The sequence below is a fragment of the Periplaneta americana genome, chromosome 5 (genome assembly GCF_040183065.1).
Source record: "Periplaneta americana isolate PAMFEO1 chromosome 5, P.americana_PAMFEO1_priV1, whole genome shotgun sequence".
In the NCBI taxonomy this organism is placed as follows: Eukaryota; Metazoa; Arthropoda; class Insecta; order Blattodea; family Blattidae; genus Periplaneta; species Periplaneta americana.
Genome location: NC_091121.1, coordinates 189,534,870 through 189,557,291, shown reverse-complemented (window position 1 = coordinate 189,557,291; position 22,422 = coordinate 189,534,870). Strand labels below are relative to the sequence as shown.

Genomic DNA, 22,422 nt, shown 5'->3' with positions numbered 1-22,422 from the left:
TGAAATATTTCATGTAAATTTGTGCTATCGGAGAAGAAATATTGTATGATACTCATTCTTAAAATTATCTTTATGACTCTCGTGTCTCATTTCACAAACTTTAAACTCGCTTCAAAAAGAGAATCTTTACGAACTTGTGGCATAAATAACAATTTTTATGTAAAATAATATTGGGTTTAATAAACATGATACTAATTTATGTATCAACTTAATATGAAGATGAAATATTGTGATATCGTAAAAATTCAATTTCGAGAGTGTCACGGAAATGTACGTTTTTAGCAACCCTGATACCGAAAAGCTGTGTCTGGCACGTCGTCTGTCTTTCTGTTCGCCTCTGTGTACAGCTATTAATCCTTAACTATTGGGTGGACTTTGTTCGTGTTCATTATCTACTAGACAGTTCATCAGACAATGATGTAATACAATACAATCAATTCTTACTGAAATTACTTAAAAATAACACAAAATGATACCGCATCTGCGATTCAAACACTAGTGCACCGGGCTCCCATCCATGCGGCCCGGGTTCGATCCCGGCTAGGTCATGTTGTAATTTGTGGTTGTACAAAGACGTTGCAGAGGGTTTTTCTCGGGTTACTTCCATTCCCGCTATCATTACACCAACACACACCATCTTCTCCTCATTTCGTGTATCATATGAGGTAGCTAAAAATAGGCTAGGGTGTGAAATCTTGGGGGTAGTGCGGGTTTCCAATGCTGATACAGGAACACCTTGGGACGCCGGGCCCTGGGGCTTGTCACGTACTCGTCTGAGAATGGGACCGGACTTTCAGGGTTAAGGCAGGATGGTCCACCTATCAGCGTCGGATCCACGGTCTTAGACAATCATCGCATATATGGGGCACACAATGGGCCAAATCAAGTCAAAGTGCAAGACGCATACCGGGTCCGGCACTAGAAAAGTCAAGCCAAAAACACAAAATCTTGATATATTTGTAATCGGATCTAGAAATGTTTCCATATTTGTCTTGTTACATAAGATAAAGAGATAAATTAAATGGTATAAATAATTTTTATCGCCATATGTATGAGGGTTAATTATTATTTACTAATTAATTATTATTAGTCCACATAGATAACAAAATCACAAATTTTTTCAAAGTTATAGGCATTATTAACTCAGTTTTCAAACATATTTTAGATTAAGAGTACCGTGTTTTCCTGAATGAATGAATGAATGAATGAATGAATGAATGAATGAATGAATGAATGAATGAATGGGTGAGTGAATGAAAGAACTAATTAACGAACGAATTAATAAACGAACAAATTGACGAATGAATGAATGAACGAACGAATAAACGAACGAGCGAATGATTAAACGAATGAACAAATGAACGAATGAATGAACGAATGAATGAACGAACGAACAAACGAATGAATGAACAAACGAATGAACGAGCAAACGAATGAACGAACAAACGAATGAACGAATGAATGAACGAACAAATTAATGAATGAACGTATAAACGAACAACGAATAAACAATTAAACGAACGAATGAATGAGTAAATGGGTGAGTGAATGAACGAAAGAATGAATGAAAGAACGCTTGAGTAAATGGGTGAGTTAATGAATGAACGAAGGAACGAATGAAAGAACGCTTGAGTAAATGGGTGAGTTAATGAATGAACGAAGGAACGAATGAAAGAACGATTGAGTAAATGGGTGAGTTAATGAATGAACGAAGGAACGAATGAAAGAGCGATTGAGTAAATGGATTGGTGAATAAATGAACGAAAGAACGAATAAAAGAACGGTTGAGTAAATGGGTGAGTTAATGAATGAACGAAAGAACGAATGAAATAACGATTGAGTAAATGGGTGAGTTAATGAATGAGCGAAAGAACGAATGAAAGAACGATTGAGTAAATGGATGAGTGAATGAATGAACGAAAGAATGAATGAAAGAACGATTGAGTAAATGGGTGAGTTAATGAATGAACGAAGAAACGAATGAAAGAACGATTGAGTAAATAGGTCAGTGAATGAATGAACGAAAGAACGATTGAGTAAATGGGTGAGTGAATGGATGAATGAATGAACGAAAGAACGAATGAACGAATGAAAGAACGATTGAGTAAATTGGTCAGTGAATGAGTGAATGAATGAACGAAAGAACGAATGAAAGAACGATTGAGTAAATGGATGAATGAATGAACGAAAGAACGAATGAGTAAATGGGTGAATGTATGAATGAACGAATGAACGAATGAAAGAACGAGTGAGTAAATGGGTGAATGAATGAACGAAAGAACGAATGAAAAAACGATTAAGTAAATGGGTGAGTGAATGGATGAATTAATGAACGAAAGAACGAATGAAAGAACGATTGAGTAAATGGGTGAATGAATGAACGAAAGAACGAATGAAAGAACGATTGAGTAAATGGGTGAATGAATGAACGAAAGAACGATTGAGTAAATGGGTGAGTGAATGAACGAAAGAACGAATGAAAAAACCATTAAGTAAATGGGTGAGTGAATGGATGAATTAATGAACGAAAGAACGAATGAAAGAACGATTGAGTAAATGGGTGAGTGAATGAATGAACGAAAGAACGAAAGAAAGAACGATTGAGTAAATGGGTGAGTGAATGAATGAACGAAAGAACGAATGAAAGAACGATTGAGTAAATGGGTGAGTGAATGAACGAAAGAACGAATGAAAAAACCATTAAGTAAATGGGTGAGTGAATGGATGAATTAATGAACGAAAGAACGAATGAAAGAACGATTGAGTAAATGGGTGAGTGAATGAATGAACGAAAGAACGAAAGAAAGAACGATTGAGTAAATGGGTGAGTGAATGAATGAACGAAAGAACGAATGAAAGAACGATTGAATAAATGGGTCAGTGAATGGGTGAATGAATGAACGAAAGAACGAATGAAAGAACGATTGAGTAAATGGGTGAATGAATGGATGAATGAATGAACGAATGAATGATTGAGTAAATAGGCGTGTGAATGAATGAATTAATTAATTAATTGAGAGAAAGGGGAAGGGAAACATTTAAAAGGCACGCGAAAACACGTTCTTGTAAAGGAGTTTGGGGCTGAGAAAAATTGAATATGTGAGCTCCAAGCCTTGTTGGCCACTTATCTCACTCTCGGTTTTTGCCGTTCCACTGAAGGAACTTAGAGAATTTTTAAGGAGAAAAATATGGTTATCGTATGTAAGAGACAATACCCTTGTCTAACACCTTGGTCATTTAAAACTGTATCCTTATTTGTCATATCTTTTAAAACTATCGTCGTTCCATTGTATAGATTTCTAATAAATTATATTAGATGACTCGGTAATACAGATATTTATTTCTTTTGTTTTATCATCAATTTATCTTTTTCTTTACTGATTAAATTTTCGCTGCTCTTCTTAAAAGGTACACCATTATATAGGGCCTAACTGTACCGTTTGCACTTTTTTTTTTTTTTAAATTTTGGAGATGAATCTTGCTGTTCGTTAGCACTAGGATACTAGTATTGTATTAATTTTGTTTTATATTTATTTATTGCCTCTAAGTCGTAATTCAGTTCAAGGATTAGGTTCTTTTCTTCGTTCCATTCTAATTTTTGTGAGCCTTTTGAATCAACACTAGAGATTTATAAGAGACGAAACTCTCTAGCCTTATAGGAAGAATATCGCAAACTCACCAATTTAAACAACAAGGAAAACATACCCACTCCCTCTAGAAAACACCCACTTCCATGTCTGAAATCTAACTCGAGTCTACTGGACTCGTTGCCATAATGTTGCCATTATGTCTAAAACTGTAAAATGTTTATTCTACCATTTCATTTTTTTTTATTCTGCCCTCCTTTTCTTCTCAGACACAGATACGTCATACCTGCTGCTTTTATTTTTGTTTTTGATCCTAGTATGTGAATAATTGTAAATAGTTCAATTTAAAATTGAATTTAATACACGTTTGCACTGCATTGGAGTTATAACAAAAATTCTTTTCCCTTTTAATTTTATAAAAAAAATCATTGTTAGATTTTTAGTGTCAAAATTAACCAATCTGATACCCACTTGTCTGTGTAGATTTAACCGTTTCAATTGATCACAACACGGAATGATGTTAGTTCCCCTGAACTTCCAACAGATGTCGGTAACGACCGTGTCGATTCTTTCGCCTCGGCAACGCGTCCAGTCGGTATATCAGGTTATTATGATTCCTACTTTCGTAATGCGGTTATTCTATTTGGACGACTTTTATACAAAAGGGACCAACCTCCACTACATTAAAACTGAAGAAAAGGCTTCCAATTTTTTTGTTTTTAGAAAAAATGTAGCAATGTTTTATGCCCTATGGCACTTTATACTATATTATGTAAATGTGGAAAACCATCTACCAGATTAGAAATCTAATTTTAATGGTTAATGTTTCAATAATTTGGTTGTTGGCTCCGTTAATATCACTTTTGTTAACGTCGTATGAAATTTTGTCCAATATTCTTTTGAGGAAGTTTAACTCCATATGTAGATGAAATTATTGGGGATCATCATTGTGGTTTCAGGCGTAATAGATCGACTATTGATCAGTTTTTTGTATTCGACAAATATTGGAGAAAAAAAATGGGAGTATAAGGATACAGTATATCAGTTATTCATAGAATTCAAAAAGGCATATGGCTCGGTTAAGAAAGAAGTTTTATATGATAAGTTATTCTTATTGAATTTGGTATTCCCAAAAAACCAGTTCGATTAATTAAAATGTGCCTCAGTGAAACGTATAGCTGAGTCCGTATAGATCAGTTTCTGTCGGATGTTTTTCCAATTAACTGTGGGCTAAAGCAAGGAGATGCACTATCAACTTTACTTTTTAACTTTGCTCTAGAGTATGCCATTAGGAAAGTCCAGGATAACAGAGAGGGTTTAGAATTGAACGGGTTCATCAGCTTCTTGTCTATGGGCATGACTTGAGTATGTTACGAGAAAATCCACAAAATATTAGGGAAAACACGGGAATTTTACTTGAAGCCATTAAAGAGGTAGGCTTGGAAGTAAATCCTGAAAAGACAAAGTATATGATTATGTCTCGTGACCAGAATATTGTACGAAATGGAAATATAAAAATTGGATATTTATCCTTTGATGAGGAGGAAAAATTTAAATATCTTGGAAAACAGCAACAAATATAAAATACACTCGGGAGGAAGTTAAACGCAGAATAAATATGGGAAATGCCTGTTATTATTCGGTTGAGAAGCTTTTGTGATCCAGTCTGCTGTCAAAAAAGTTGAAAGTTATAATTTATAAAACAGTTATATTACCGGTTGTTCTGTATGGTTGTGAAACTTGGACTCTAGCTTTGAGAGAGGAACAGAGGTTAAGGATGTTTGAGAATAAGATGATTAGGAAAATATTTGGGACTAAGAGGGATGAAGTTACAGGGGAATGGAGAAAGTTACACAACGCAAAACTGCACGCATTGTATTCTTCACCTGACATAATTAGGAACATTAAATCCAGACGTTTCAGCTGGACAGGGCATATAGAGTGTTAGTTGGGAGACCGGAGGGAAAAAGACCTTTGGAGAGGCCGAGACGTAGATGAAAGGATAATATTGAAATGGATTTGTGGGAAGTGGGATATGAATGTAGAGATTGGATTAATCTTGCACAGGATAGGGACTGATGGCAGGCTTACGTGAGGGCGGCAATGAACCTCTGGGTTCCTTGAAAGCCAATTGAGTAAGGAAGTAAGGAAGCAAGTTGACTGCTTTTATGAAAATAGGGCGTATTTTATAAAAGAGAAAGAACCAATCGACAATCAAATTCTATTGAATTATAAAGTTTTTTTTAGGCGCCCAAAAGTATAATGGACTGTATTACGTAATATCGTTTCCATGGAGAAATTGAACAGCTATTGACTATTACGCCACAAGGGCCCGAAGTCGGTCTGGTTGGCGCAATTGGTATAGCGCTGGCCTTCTATGCCTAAGATTACGGGTTCGATCCTGGACCAGGTCGATGGCATTTAAGTGTGCTTAAGGTGAGAGGATGGTATTTTTTGGTCAAAATGAGTAAATTAAAAAAAAAAATTCTTTAAAATACTCTGTGATATGTGTGGAATGCATAGCATAACATTTTGTGGGTAATTGTGCCCTTATCGGATGTTGAAACGTCATTTTTAAACTTCCTGCCCTATGGATTTTTTAATCACACGCCCACATTTATCGGTTTCCAGTAACTTCATTTTTTTTGCTACATTGCCAGACAGAAATGTATATAATTTCTGAACTATTAAAGATACATGCATAACATTTAGAACACACATTCTTTAGACTATTAGGAAACTTTTCTCTGTAACAGAATTTTGTTAATTGATTTCATTTAGAAAATACGTCGATTTGTTTGCAAGAAAGGAAATCAGAAAATTGTTATTAATTTTAATTGTTTATTTTACAAACGTAGGGACTAATATCAAAATGTTGTTATAGACAGTTTGTAGAACATGCTTTTGCAAATACATTGAAAAAAACCGTTTGAATGTATCTTTAAAAATGGTTTAGATATATCGGTTTTAGTACAAGCCTGCATTGGCATATTTTTTTTCAAATTTGGACCCCCAAATATTTTTTTTCAAAATATTTATATTTGGTTGAATTGCTACAGCTATGAGCTCTCTACATACAAAAAAAATAAAATTTTACACCAAATAGGAAAACTTAAAAAAAAAAATAACATCCTCTCCCCTTAAATGCGATAAGCTTATGTCAGTAGATTTACTGGAATGTAAAAGAACTCCTGCGGGACAAAATTCCGGCACACTGGCGACGCTGATGTAACCTCGGCAGTTGCGAGCGTCCTTAAATAAAACATAACATTAACATCCAAGGACCCGAAAATTTACAGGTTATATTACGTGCTCATTCACAGCCTTCCCCAGTTTTAAGATCAAGAGCACCGACTAATGTACTCATTATAATAAATAGCAAAACTGTAAAATAAAAGATGATTAAAATCATTATATACTACGTGTGAGCTATTCCATCTCAAATCGACCGAAATATAGAGAAAATTGACCTTACAATTTCTAAATACAATAAAACTTTTTCTGTCCGTTGACAACTGTGATACAATGCTTTGTGCAAAGTTTGAGGCATCAGAACTTCATAATGATTGAATTAAAACTATTTAACTTTATCGTATTTTCATAAAATTAGCAACTTTAAATTGTTGTAGCTCCGTAACCATTTCACCCAATGATCAAAAGCATGGGTTATTTTGATTCTGAGAAATTAAAGTTTATATTGACATATAAACAGATTTTCTTACTTTTTATGGAAATGGAGAAATTTAGATTTTTCCTCATTAAGACGCCTTTGCCAAGGAAAAAATATTTAAAAAATATATAGTTAGATTCCGCATTGAAAGTACAAATAAACACATATTTTTTACTGATGGAACGTTGATAAGAAAGTATTGAAAATATCAAATAAAGAAAATAAATAGTACGCGCGTGAACTAACCAGCTGATTGTGAGGCGGGAGTTAGCCGAGACAAGCAAGGCCAGGAGACAAACACGTGATGTTTCGTCTAGTAGCGCATAGCTGGACTAGTTTTATCACAAGTTTTCATAAACACAGGAGTAAAATGACGCCGCCCAACGCTCGCTTATCTTCAGCTCTCGGCCAGTGCGTGCGGTACTGCGCCGTTCAAGTCTAGGCGTGTGAAAATAATCTATTTAATACCCTCGAAACTTATTGTCGAGCCACTAAGCAAACAATGCCGAAGTCCCTCTTAATATTGCAAGGTTTTTTCTCAATATTTTTTTTACATTTTTACAAATTGGCAAAAAGCCTAAAAGTAGGTAAAATCAGATTATCTGTCTCTAAAAATAAGGATTACTTATTAACATAACCTACCAAATGTCGGCTTCAAAATGAGCTCTCATTCAATGTTCTGCAGTAAATGGTTCCAGAGTTCTGAGCGCTGAAAGAGGCTTGTTTTTATAAAATACGCTAAATTTGTCGCTCAACAACACGAAAACCGTTTGACTTTCGATAGTATCTTTTTGAAAATGCACTCTCCTCAGCACCTTGTATAAATAGGGAAAAAATTAGAGTATAAAAAAATGCGAGGTTTTTTACTGATCGATTTCATATGGAATAGCCCATATAAGTTATAAATTATGTTGCATTACTTTTGGAGTGACCTTCACAAATTCCCCCGTGGCTCAGGCTCCTGTTTGCGTCCCGCTCCATTCTTTACAAAGTCTTGAATACTGTGATCTCCGAGTAGACTTTAATTCCTTCATAGAAAATGAATGAAAATGGTAATGTCCTTCATGGTGCGTGAGTCTGAGATGCTTGTCCTCTGTGCCGGACTCGCTCGCCCCCTCTTTGCCTTCACGCTCAATGTCACATCAGCAATTCCATCCAGCAGAGCTTAGTTTTTATTAAATGACTGATACAATTCGTATGAGAAATTAAATGAAACCGCCATATTGACCCCATGAGTGGGGTCAAAAGTTTATCTCTATAATAATACACTCCGGCCGTATTTGTAGCGAATCTGTCAAGATAAATGACCGCAACATGCCACTCTCATTTGTTTCTTCGTTGAGAACGTGAAGCACTATTTAATTCTGTGGAATTTATCGATATACAGTTGAGTTATGTTAATCACATCCGCTTCCTGCCTGTTTATCTCCTCAAAGAGCTATCTTTTGTTAATTAATCGGTAAATTATAAAATAAGTTTCATTCAGTCATTTATGGATAGTTTCAAACATACCCATTATGTAATAGCGTGGCCATATGGTTATAGCTATACAACAATCGCTTCTTAAATAATTTTTTCAACTAATTTCCATTGTTGGGAATGAAACTTGCTTTGACTTCATTCCGAATGTTGCCAAAACCATGTCGTGAAATGGGAAGATAACTCTTTCTCTCTACTGGTGTCAGCTAAGTTTTGTTTATTCGTCATTGATTTGCCATCACTGTTGCCAAGTCAGCGGTTTTGTAGCTAAATCTGGTGTTTTTAGGTCTATGGTCAGCTACAGAATTTTACTGTCAGCGGCTAGCTATTTATTTGGCGTTTTTTTATGATTCCAGGCAGAGAGAGATGATATTTTTAAGGAGAGGGGATGGTATTTTTGGTGAAAAATGAGTAAATTAAAAAAAAAAACTTTAAAATACCCTGTGATATTTATTTATTTATTTATTCATTTGTTGATGAACATAACAGGCAAAGCCCAATAAGTGAGGAATGCATAGCATAACATTTTGTGGGTATGTGTGCCCTTATCAGATGTTGAGTCGCCATTTTTAAACTTCCTGTGTTATGGATTTTTAAATCACTCGCCCACTTTTATTGTTGTTTCTGGTAAATTAAATTTTCAAAAAAATATATTTTTTTTTTCTTTAAAATACCCTTTGATATGTGTGGAATGCATTGCATAACATTTTGTGGGTATTTGCGCCCTTATCGGATGTTGAGACGTCATTTTTAAACTTCCTGCACTATGGATTTTTAAATCAAACGCCCGCTTTTATCTGTTTCCAGTAACTTCATTTTTTTGCTACATTTCCAGACAAAAATGGATATAATTTCTTAACTATTAGAGATACATGTATGAAATTTAGAACACACATTCTTTGGACTATTAGGAAACTTTTCTCTGTAACAGAATCTTGCTAATTAAATTCATTTTTAAAATACGCAAGAAAGGAAATCAGAAAATTGTTATTAAATTTTAATTGTTTATTTTACAAACGTAGAGACTAATATTAAAATTCTGTTACAGACAGTTTGTAGAACATGCTTTTGTAAATACATTGCAAGAAACTGTTTGAATCTATCTTTAAAAACGGTTTAGATATATCGGTTTTAGTACAATCCTGCATTGGGTATATTTTCTTTTTTTCAAATTTGGGACCCCAAATAATTTTTTTTCAAAATATTTTTATTTGGTTGAGTTGCCACAGATATGAGCTCTCTACATATAAAAAATAATATTTTACACTAAATAGGAAAAAAGTTAAAACAAATACCATCCTCTCCCCTTAAGTTTTTTTTTCTGTAAAGATGTTATAATTTTTTTTAATGTTCTTGCGGACAATGTTAGTTAACCATAAACCAGAGTTTAATATGGTATTATCACACTTTTTCATTGTGCGAGTATACAATATCAACGTTTTATGTTAACTCGATTTGATGCAACCACGTCCATTTCATTCCTCATCCATTGTTGTTGTACAAATAGGTATTGCGCATTCGTTAACCTCTTAATCTAATGTATGCATTGTTTTTGTAAACGAATTGATATATTTAATCATAAAGAATAGATAATGAACTGAATTATTATTATTTTTCATATATGATATAGGTTATTATTTAATTTATCATTCCGCATTATAGTTTATGTAACACAGACATACTTAAAACTTAAAACCAAACTCATTGTGGGCAGGCACGTCTCCAGCTCAGTGTGAAATCAGATTTCGAACCGACTGGTGTGATTGTGAATGTGATTATTTCCGAAGTGTCCAGTATATTCTTGATCTACTTCATTCAATTTTGAACAAATATGCCGCATAAAACTCCATACGTACAAAAGTTTAGAGATGTGTGAAAAAAAAAAAAAAACATGTGTTGAAAGACTGGGTGGAAGAAGTTACCGGTGATAGTTCGAAAGCTCGATGTAAATGGTGTAAGGTGATATTAAATGCAAAATATTTAGATTTAATTACCCATGCTGATAATTATACACACAAAAAAAGAGTAGCGAGTGTTTTTCTGTTGTTCGACAACATAATATTGCCATTCACAACAAACTTCTGGGCAGAGGTGGGTGTTATTTCAATTTTCACAGTATTATAAATATTAGAATTTTTTTTTAATTTGAAAACTAAAATGCTCCAGTTCCTAAAACTATATAGTTTGTATTTCAAATTTGGAATTGATGTGTTAAGAAAAATCTGGAGTTTTTTTAACTACAGTTTAGCGGTTTTTTTTAAGCTTGTGCAGCGGTAAATTGAATTCTGAGTTGGCAACACTGTTTGCCATTTTGCCGTGCTGCTTCTTCTAAGGAACATGACTAGAGTGACCTGATTCATATCGATAAAAAAGAGAACACAAAAGTTAAAAAAGAAGGACATTGTTCGAAGAAAGAAGACAAAATATGTACTTACAAGGAGAGGACATGCTCTGTATATATCACCGAATGAAATAAGAGTGTGTGAGATGAAAGTACAAGACGTACTGTTTAAAGTCATACCTGATATGGGTGGCCAATGACCCCTCGTTTTGGAAATATTGGCTATTGTTTGTGACATACTTCCGTTAGGTGTCTAATAGGAAAGCATTAGACTGTGTAACAGCGTAGCTCATATGGTTGGTTGCGGAGTGGTTATCGAGGCAACTTGAGTTCGAATCTTAACTGGTCCTATACTTTTTTCTTTTAATAATTTTAATAGTGTGATCACAGTTATCTATTTACATACTTATATCATATTCCTCAATGTATTGAACGCTTCATTATGTTTTAAACAAATTACTAATTAACTAACATTGCATTGTAAAGGATAAACAATGAAATATTGCTCACGTAGGCAGGTAAGATGTGTCATTGGTGTCTGTTCTGTTTCTATTCCACTTCATTTTGTGCATGATTCATTATGATAAATGTCATAAAAACACACAAAACATACACATTTCCTGCACCATGCACAGCAAATGAAAGAAGGTTGTCCACAGTCACATACATTTTTCCGCACTTCTGCTGCGAAACAGACATCTGTCACATTCACAAACACTTCTCGTTCGTTTATTAATTTTGATGCATACCACGCATATTTCAAAATGGCTCTGAATATAGGAGCTGACAACTGAAAGTGAATAAAATTAAGAAGTGAATTTTGAGGGCATCCTCCCTTGAAGCAATTTGTCGTCCAGTTTGTAAAAGGAAAAGGCTATTTTGCAAATATTTGATAAAAATCTTCACCTGTCTAAAAAAATAAACATCACAGGGTTGGCATAATCCAGTACATTTGGGTGAAATCACTTTAAGGTTGCACGTTACTTCATTTTCTTCATTTGTAAATATTTCAGCACACAAGAAAGGATTTACCTGACCTCCCCACGAGTCCAGAATTAGAATAAATGGCTGCTCTTTCACATATGTCTTTATTACTTTCTCCAGATATTGCTTATAGACTTGAGATATCAGCTTTCCTGATGAAGAACGGGTTACACATATATTTCCGAATTTAGAAGTGAGTTCATCTACTTGACATTGCACTTTTGGGCCAAATTGTCCTTTTGGTTCTTGCATGCACAAGAAAACTGACGGTACTAGCTTAACAGATCCTGTTATTGCATATTGTGCAGTGTAAGAATGTGTTACTTTGTTTATATCACCAATTGATACCTCAACTGTCTTTTCTCTCTTATGAGTTAGGGTCCGTTTTGCATTCACCCTATACTCACATCCTGTTTGATCGGTATTGATTACATAATCTAAATTATATTGTCTTTATACATCTTGATTACACAACTTTTTTTAACACTGTATCACTTCGGAATATGTATGATAAGTCTTTCTTGTGTTAAATTTTAACATACCTTGTTAACATGTTTCGACCTATTTTGGGTCATCTTCAGAACTGGTCGTTGTTGGTGTTGGCGCCCCTTGTTTCCTGTGTGGGTGCGTTCGTAGTGTAAGAGTCAAAGAAGAGGCGCCAAAACCAACAACGACCAGTTCTGAAGATGACCCAAAATAGGTCGAAACATGTTAACAAGGTACGTTAAAATTTAACACAAGAAAGACTTATCATACATATTCCGAAGTGATACAGCGTTAAAAGTTGTGTAATCAAGATGTATAATCAATACAATACAAGTCATTTAATACACAAATATAGGTCAGAACGGATAAAAGCCAACACCTGCAACAACTTCTACATCGGACAGACAGGCAGGCAGATCATTTCAAACACGTTACAAAGAGCACATCACAGCCATAACAAAATTACAAAACACCTCCACATATGCAGAACATATCACAAATGCCAACCACACCTAAGAGACATCAACACAGATATGGAAATACTGCACATCCAACCAAAAGGCCAGAAACTCAACACACTAGAACAGAGGTCTCCAAAAAGCTTATCGTCATTCGATGCTGCCCGCCGAACACAGTGTGCTGTAAGGCTAGGGAAGGGGAAGAGACTCGTACCTCAACAGATGAGAGCGATCAGTGGGGGATCGCTGCAACGGTCTGCTTATGGTTACAAATAATAACATCAAAAGAATAAGAAATATCATACGTTTGTATATTATTTTGACATACTATGAAGCTGGAGCCCCGTCTGTTGCTATTGACACAAGCCATTGCAAATTCAACATCTTCTGTTCTATGGTGCCTTTCAGTGCCTGGAAAAGATCTTCTCCAGTTGTATTTTGTAATTACATCTAGAAGACATTCAGACACGTAAAATGTTCATTAACTCCTCGGATGAAAATGGCTAGGTGAGCTTTGTCATTTCTATCTGTGATTTCGTCCAATGCATGTGAGTAAGCTACAAACTGGTTAATTGTGGTTTCGACTTCAGATTCAATTACATTTACAATCTTGAAATTCCTTCTCTGAACTGTAATTGGAAACAATTTAATTTTCTTAGACTTTGACTTTGTTCTGGACACAGTATTTTAGTAACGTCCTGTATGCACGATTTTACAAATGATGCTTCTGTAAAGGGCTTCATTGATTTTCCAATATTCCAAGCTAGAACATAGCTAGCAAGAAGTTTTTTTTAAACGTGTGTGATTTGTGTTTGTATTTTCTTGTTTTATATTTATCAAAATATTTGTAGGCCTACGCATTTCACCTAAAATTAAACGAAAAACTATATGTTTGTTATGCGGAACTGAGTGTATAACGTATTGTAATATACTGATTATTATGTATAACCAACAGTTATACAGAGAGCCCCAAAATAAATTATTTTCATATATCCAACATACCTGTAATTGTATATTCTTTTTGAAGAGTCGAGTATTGTCGTCGCATGTTGAATTTTAACACACTCTTAAGAATTTTCGAACAAATTAAGCATTTCACATTCTCCCCACTAACATACACACAAAAAAAATATATATATTTTCCTATTCATCCTTGAATGTACTACGTCCATGATTAGAAGACATTGTGAAACGGTGGAACACTCCGACCAACACAATGATAATGGCAGTCCGCCACTGCTCTTCGTTTGCGCATAAACATTGAGCACAGTACAGGTGGAGATGGGTGAGGCGGAGCGCGCTCTTTACGTAGTGGCTTCGGTTACGTTCAGGGGCTTACTCGCGAGTACGCTTTTGGAGACGTCTCCACTAGAACAATATGAAATATACAGACACACGAAAACACACAACATTCTCAACACACAACTCAATTTCAAAACACATACACTCTTTGACTCTACACTACGAACGCACCCACACAGGAAACAAGAGACGCCAACACCAACAACGACCAATTCTGAAGATGACCCAAAATAGGTCGAAACATGTTAACAAGGTACGTTAAAATTTAACACAAGAAAGACTTATCATACATATTCCGAAATATGTCTTATTGCTGAAAAACAATGGCTGCTGAATTTTCTGCTGAAGACATGTTTTCACTTATTCGGTCACTGCGAGTTGTCGAATGTTATGACGCTTTTTGAACTTCTTGACCCACGAGTTACAAGCCACAAAACTGTCGCACTTGCATTGCAGAGCTGCAGATATTGCCCATTGCTGAATATCCCTAGTTGTAACGGGACGTTTGTCAGATCTAGCTTCACAGAATCTATCGTATGTCCATACATCAACTGCTTCATATTTATCATACACAGTACCACCTTCTGCAACTTCTTTCTCCCACCGAGAAAGCTGACTTTTGCTACGTAAATGTTTACTTCCGTGTTTCCGTAATGTTTGTAGGTTCCAATTTGGATGCAACTGGGCAAGCTTCACTACTTTAGCTTTCGCAGTGATGGGCACGTATTTCATCTTGGATTTCTTCTTTGGAGGTCCATATTCAGTTCCAGACGAAAATTCGCTTGCACTAACTTCGTCACTGCAGCTGCCATCATCTTCCTTATCGAGAAATAGTTTTTCTGTAGATATAAATTCTCCATCTTCCACAACTTCGGTTATTGCTTTTGCCATACACTTCCCAAGTGCTAATGCTTCGGTTGTCTTTTTAATTGGACGTGCATTGTAGTCATCGATAATGTTATCTTCCTGCAACAACTCCTTGCATACTTGAAAACTACTAGTTGCAATATGTTTGCTAATATGTCTGTCTTCTTTGTTATTGCAAGAAGGTTCTGCTTCTTCAGCCATTCTGCTGGAACTGTTAGCGCGTGGATAGACTGACTTACTTGACGAGAATGTTATTACTCTTGGCCTTGAGGGTGCTGTTTGTATACACTACACGCTGTCGGACGCCGCAGTTTGTTGGGGGGGGGGGGACGAATATCTTCGAACCTCTGTGATTGCGTAGATAGAAGTCGTAAACACACTTTTGCAATTTAATATTTGTATGTGCATAGAGGCCAATGACCTCAGTAGCAAGTAATTTATCATATACAAACAAAAACAGAAATATTGAAACATGAATGAAAATAAAACAATAATAATAATAATAATAATAATAATAATAATAATAATAATAATAATAATAATAATAATAATATCAAACTTTGAAAAATGAGAAGGTATTAAGATTCGAACTCAGGTTGCTTGGATGACAAATCATCATCCAGTCACATGAGCTACGCCCTTACACAGTCCAATGCTTTCTTATCAGGCACCTAACGGAAGTATGTCACAAACAATAGCCAATATTTCCAAAACGAGGGTTCATTGGCCACCCTTACCAGGTATGACTTTAAACAGTACGTCTTCTTGTACTTCACAATCTTATTGAATTCCGTGATATACCGAGCGCGTCCTCTCCTTGTTAGATTTAGGCTTAGGCCTATATTATACTATAAATTACGTCAATATCTAATTTATTATAAAATATTTACAGTACAATTTGGGCTTATATCATACTTAAGAGTATGTTAATGTTATTATACTTAAAACTTAATAATAATGATTTTATATATTATATTCATGTAGTTACGCAAAATGGCTCTGTTGAGGTAGTAAAATGTATATTTATCAAAATTTATACTTGTTTTTTTTTTTAAAGATGGAACATGACAGAAGCGTTGCGATCGGAAAAACAACTGAATGTCACAGAGCGTGGTAGGCCCAGGGTTGCCAGATAAAGGAATCGAAACCGTCGTACTAACTTATGAAAATTGTCGTACTTCAGCATAAACTTCTCGTACATTTCTCAACTTCCTATTATACTTCTAGTCCACCGCTGTGTAGCAATGGTTAGCACGTCTGACTGTGAAACGAGCGGGCCAGAGTTGAAATCCCGGATGAAACGAGTTACCTGGTTGACGTTTTTTCCAGGTTTTCCCTCAACCCATTAAGAGCAAATGCTGGTTAGCTTTCGGCGCTGGAGTCATTTCGCTGTCATTATCACCTTCATGTCATTACGCAGTTGATAAAGAATCGCAAAATAAATATATCTACCAGTTGCGCCATCTACGTGAAATCTAGAGCAAATAATGACAAATTATAACTTCCATTGCAAACATAGTTACCAGATCAATTTTCAAAGCATTCCCCCCTCCTTAAAAGCATGTTTCTTTCATATTAGTCCAGGACATATTACATGAAGAAAACTTGTCTAAAAGAGACGAATTAACCATAAATTTTATTTTAATTATAGACCAACATTATAAGTTCCCAATTATTTTTTCCCTTCAGTGAAATAGTCGTACAAAATTGCGTACGACATAGAGTGCGGTCGTACCTCGTACAATTAGTCAAAATAGTCGTATGCGTACGACTATAGTCGTACGTATGGCAACCTTGGGTAGGCCTGTTGCTATGGTAACAACGGTTGAGTTGCCAAACTTACAGTTCGCACGTGGCGAGTATTTAATAGCTCTCTTGGCGACATTTATTGTGCACACAATGTTAGCATTGGTACGTTTCGTCTTTGATTCTCTGTCGACTTCTGTATTGTTTTCTCACCTTCGTGTCAACTATCAATTAATGTTTTAACGTTAGCCATCTTAACGACAATTGCTACATTCCATCAGCTGGCAGCGTGGTAGTCCATATTGGCAACATGGTAGTTCCAAGCTCGGCCGCTTAACTGTCATGCCCCATCTTAAAAAAAAAAAAACAAGTATTTGTATTTCATTACACTTAAATATTATTCTATTGTAAAAATTGTCACTTATTCCGGCTCTTCACACATCACAGTTCCTCTCACATTCAACATTATAAAATAAGTTCTCAGAAGTTCTGTGATAAAAAATAATAAGGGAAATGTTGCCAAGACGTATTAATCACTGGACAATGTAATTTTTACATGTTGGTCATAGTGTTTAAAGTGGCGCTTAGGCGCGTAAAGTTGATGTTGCGGAGAGTTTTAGTTTTCAGTACTATTGTACTGTTTTGACTTTTCAGAAAGATTTAAAAGTTGTGTAAACTGCCGATTGTGACTTAAAAACAACAATGAAGGGTAAAGATCGCGTTTTATTGATGGATGCAATTCACACGGGAAAGGTTTCCAAGAGAAATAATAATTATAATAATACCGGTACCGGTAAAAAATATTATAGGCAAGTATAATTTCATATCCTGGTTTTCATTTCAATTAAAGTTCTCTTTTTCAGATAAAGGTAAAGTGAAGACGAGGAACAATAAAAATGCCCAATGTAGGATTCCTATGCATCACAGTCTTGCGTTAGCACTGCGAAGAAACTTTGAAAAAAAGAAAATAGCGAGATGACCTAACCTAACCTAAATTTCGACTTTGATGAATTATGTAGATTAACTATTTCGATTTATATCGAGTGAAACGTATGAAAAATAGGGTATGTGTACTAATTTCTGTGTGGAACAAATTTGTTGTCTCCGCATTTGTGTTATATTCAAGGAATCCAGAAGGAATGGCTAATGGGCAGCATCATTGGGAAAATTTCAGTATATGGATTCCTCACTGACAATTATATCTTAGAACACTAAAAAGAGCAGATTTGTCTGCGTTTGTCGAATGCGCATCATCATGCTTACGAAAAGGCACTTTTCAGTGCCGATAATTTATTTTGTGCTCACAAGGTTGGCATTTTGAAGTATGAGGAAAAGGAAGGAATCCGTGTTCTGAAATTTATCCACATGTATTTAAAACAATTAAAATTAACATATATAAAACCTTAATAAGACCAGTTGTTTTATATGGTGCAGAAACATGGACGTTAAATGTTGAAGCGTGTAACATGCTAGTAGTTTTTGAAAGAAAGATTTTGAGGGAGATATTGGGAGCGGTTCATGACGATGTCAACTGTCGAAGAAGATATAATTAGTTGATGGATATCTATGGTGACTTGGATATTATATCCTCCATTAGATTAAGCAGACTTAGGTGGATCGGACACGTGGGCAGGATGTCGAATGATAGCAAAGTGCACCAAGTATGTTTGACGCAACCGAAAGGGAGAAGACCTAGGAATCTGGGTGTGTAGTTTGTTGATTGAGCGTTATTTTGTACGTTACGAGGTAGGTAAAATTAGAAGGGGGTTTGAGAAGGCCATTAGGTTAGTTTAGCTTAGCTTGGTTTAGGTTAGGTTAGTGTAGTGTAGGTGAGTTAGGTTATTTGCTTATTGAAATCATTTTAGAGTGTGATATATTTGAAGTTCGTATAGAGAAATTATAATTAGGCTATTTCAATAGATTTGTGGCAGAATATTGTATACTTGAAATTGGATTGAGAGTGAAAAGACGCATTTGCGGGCAAAAAATTTGGGATTCATTTACTATAATTTTCGTCAAGTTGGACAAACTATGACGTCACAATATGGCACCAATGACGTCACAACATAGCCGACGTAAACCAAAACAATAAATAAATAAAACTATCTAAAAAAATTTAAAAAACAAATTGACGATATCCCATTCTACAATATAACCCAACCACTCTTATCCAAAATACGATATCACCAAAACAATTCACGATATCCCATACTGGAACAGAGCCTCCACTCTTATCCAAAATAGTATATCACCAAAACAATTCACGATATCCCATACTGGAACAGAGCCTCCACTCTTATCCAAAATACGATATCACCAAAACAATTCGCGATATCCCATACTGGAACAGAGCCTCCACTCTTATCCAAAATACGATATCAACAAAACAATTCACGATATCCCATACTGGAACAGAGCCTCCACTCTTATCCAAAATAGGATATCACCAAAACAATTCACGATATCCCATACTGGAACAGAGCCTCCACTCTTATCCAAAATACGATATCACCAAAACAATTCACGATATCCCATACTGGAACAGAGCCCATCCGCTCTTATCCAAAATAGGATATCAGCAAACCAATATCACAACATCCCATTCTGAAATAGGCTGTAACCCATCCGCTCTTATCCAAAATACGATATCACCAAATCAATTACAAACATCCCATCCTCGAATATAACACACCCCCTCTTATCCAGAATAGAATATCAGCAAAACAATTTCAAAACATATATTGATCTCATGTCACTAAAATATCACCTCAACGATCAGCAGCCCCGATACCCCGCTTTTTGCATCATGTGCTTGCAGCCCCGATACCCCGCTTCTATTGGTGATATCGTATTTTGGATAAGAGCTCAATTTTGAACCCGAAATAAAATAGAAACAACGAACAGATCCACACACACACACACCCATATATACAAAAATAAAAACATATATCTACAATAAATAAATTAAACATTATCCTCGATACATAATTACTACCCTAGCAAACGAAAACCCATCCTTATAAAAAACAAATAAAACGCTCACCATCCAAACTTTCTTTTTATCCTCTCGGATCCAAACACATCCTTAACCGGTACGCCATTCAAACCTAATGAATACCAACCACGAACAAAATTTACAAATCTACCAACCTAACCACTTCCATCCAAAAAGTGACGTCATCAAGTGACATCATAATATCACTTCACTCCATTCTACAATCTAGCCAACATAAATTCTCATAAAAACAATAACGATATCCTATAATCAAGTAAACCCAAAAATTTATATGTGTTTTAAAATACGGGCGAAAATTCGTTTTTCGATTTAATTACCGGGGATTTCAGAAAAAAAAATCGAAAATCAGACAAGGTAGAGCATCCACTTGTCAATGTAACGACATTCGCCCGCCAATGTAACTAATATTACACATTTTTATCATTGCCAGTGTGGTGCTATAAAACAATTTTCAACACTTTTATCACAGCCACAACACATTTAAATTCTTATTGCACTATATATATAGAATTATCACTACATTAACCCATTTATTATTTCACAAAAGACACACTGCATGAACTAAATGTAATTATGAAAGTTACCATATTTTCTCCCTGCCATCACGATTCATTTCCACTAGATGGCACCCGACAAGGCACTTAGCAGAGATGCCAGTATATGCAAACGAAATTAATACTGAACATTCAGGTTATGTTACTACACGTGTGTAGTATTATGGTACAGGTTATGTTAAGTTAGATTAGGTGTGTGTTATGTGACAGGTTAGGTTAGGTGTGTAGTATTATGTGAGAAGTGTTGGCGACACTGAAAACCCCGTCACAATCAGGAAATGTGGCCATGTTTTCCATTCATGCACAACAAATTTGGTATATAAGTAAAGTACGTTTTTTGGGGTGGGCATACAGTTCTCCCAGTGATCACATCCAATTTCCACTAACCTACTCCATTCTATAAATCCTAGGCATTTTCAAGGTAGGCTATTTTAACAATTTTCTCTAGTGGCTGGTTCATAAGTAACCTTCAACCTTCACCCAATTGATGGTGGAGTGGATTTCCACAATTAGGTACCATAATTTCATCCAACAAACGATGGCATATGGCATTATGGTATTTTCTAGGGGCATTGACTACACGCTTGGGCACGCAGGCATTTCCATTTTACTTGCCCAGGCGTGCCTCCAATGCGACCTCAGCCGAAGAGTAACTCGCTAACCTCTTTGTTTTAAAAAGCCCGTAAAGAAAATGCTATGAAATTAACATAACACAACCTGGTTTTATTATTAATAAGTACTCTATTTATACATTGTCTATAAGTCAATTCTAAGGATTAAACATACAAATTTGAAGTTTATGTTCTTAATTTTGATTGTATGGTGTTTGTTTAAATTAATTTGTAAGCTGCCTTATCCCGACACTCACCAGAGAATTATTTTCTGTTCTTCCTTACAGGAAGTTTGTTTTCGGATCACTTAGAGCTGAAGTGGGGGACTTTGTTCTTATTCTGAATCCAGATTCATCCAACACACAGCCACCAGATGGATGTGATGTAGCTCAGATTGTAGAGTTGTACGAAAAAGGTAAAATCAGTTTTTAAATCAAATTTAATATTTTTAATCTTCCCAAGTAGTTAGCATATTCACTGTTACAGTTACTTGCTATTGGTCTCCAATTACACAGCATCTGAATTCTCTTTTTTATCGCTATCAGTTACACTATCTTAAGAGGTGATGGGATGATATTAGCATTATACTATGTAAAACTTTGTAATGTATTATATTGCTGAGCTGTGAACAAAATAGAGCACAGTGCACTGCTGCAGAACTGAACTTGGAACAAATGCCTTACTATAATAATACCAGACAGCTGTATACTAACAGCCAGTGGCGGCTCCTGCATATTTCTTAAGAGGAGGAAAGAAGTTAACAGCACGAAATGACACCTTCTTGAATGAAACATGCTACAAATTAGCTTACATGCATACATGTAAGATCAGGTAGTGTTGGGGTTGGCCTTCCCTTCTGTATAGTAATAATCTGTTCTTGTAAACTGAGTTTCCTAAATTGTCCAAAATATATTATGTTTTCACTTCCATTCATTGTTGAATAATTGCGCAAATTAACAATTACAAGGAAATTCACAACCTCGTAGCATTTTTCAAGCACACTACAACATCACACATGTTGGAAGAGACTAGCTATTAACTCGTAACCGGAACCGTTTTACGGAAATGGAAATGGGAATGGGAAATAATCTGAGGAAAGCGAGAACACTGCACCCACCCACGTGTACATTTTACAAGTTCAGTATCACATACTTCAGTTCTTGTAAAGTCATACTATCATTATTGTTCAAAGCTGCCGGTGGCCGATTAATTTTTTATGTTAAAAATGATGTAGTTTGGAGTACCTACTTTCAGTTTCAAATATATTTGTACAAAACTAACAGCTTGGCTGTTGCCCTGTCTAGTAAACAATGAATAGAAG

The 22,422-nt window shown here is 35.4% G+C and overlaps 1 protein-coding gene across 1 annotated transcript in view; it reads left to right on the top strand.

Moving 5' to 3' along the window:
* Positions 1-22,422, top strand: part of Orc1 (origin recognition complex subunit 1) — a 394,865-nt gene that overhangs the window by 313,941 nt on the left and 58,502 nt on the right. Inside the window, exon 2 of the mRNA XM_069826928.1 lies at positions 21,389-21,516. The gene's annotated coding sequence lies outside the window, so the exon portion shown is untranslated. The remainder of the gene's footprint in view (positions 1-21,388; positions 21,517-22,422) is intronic.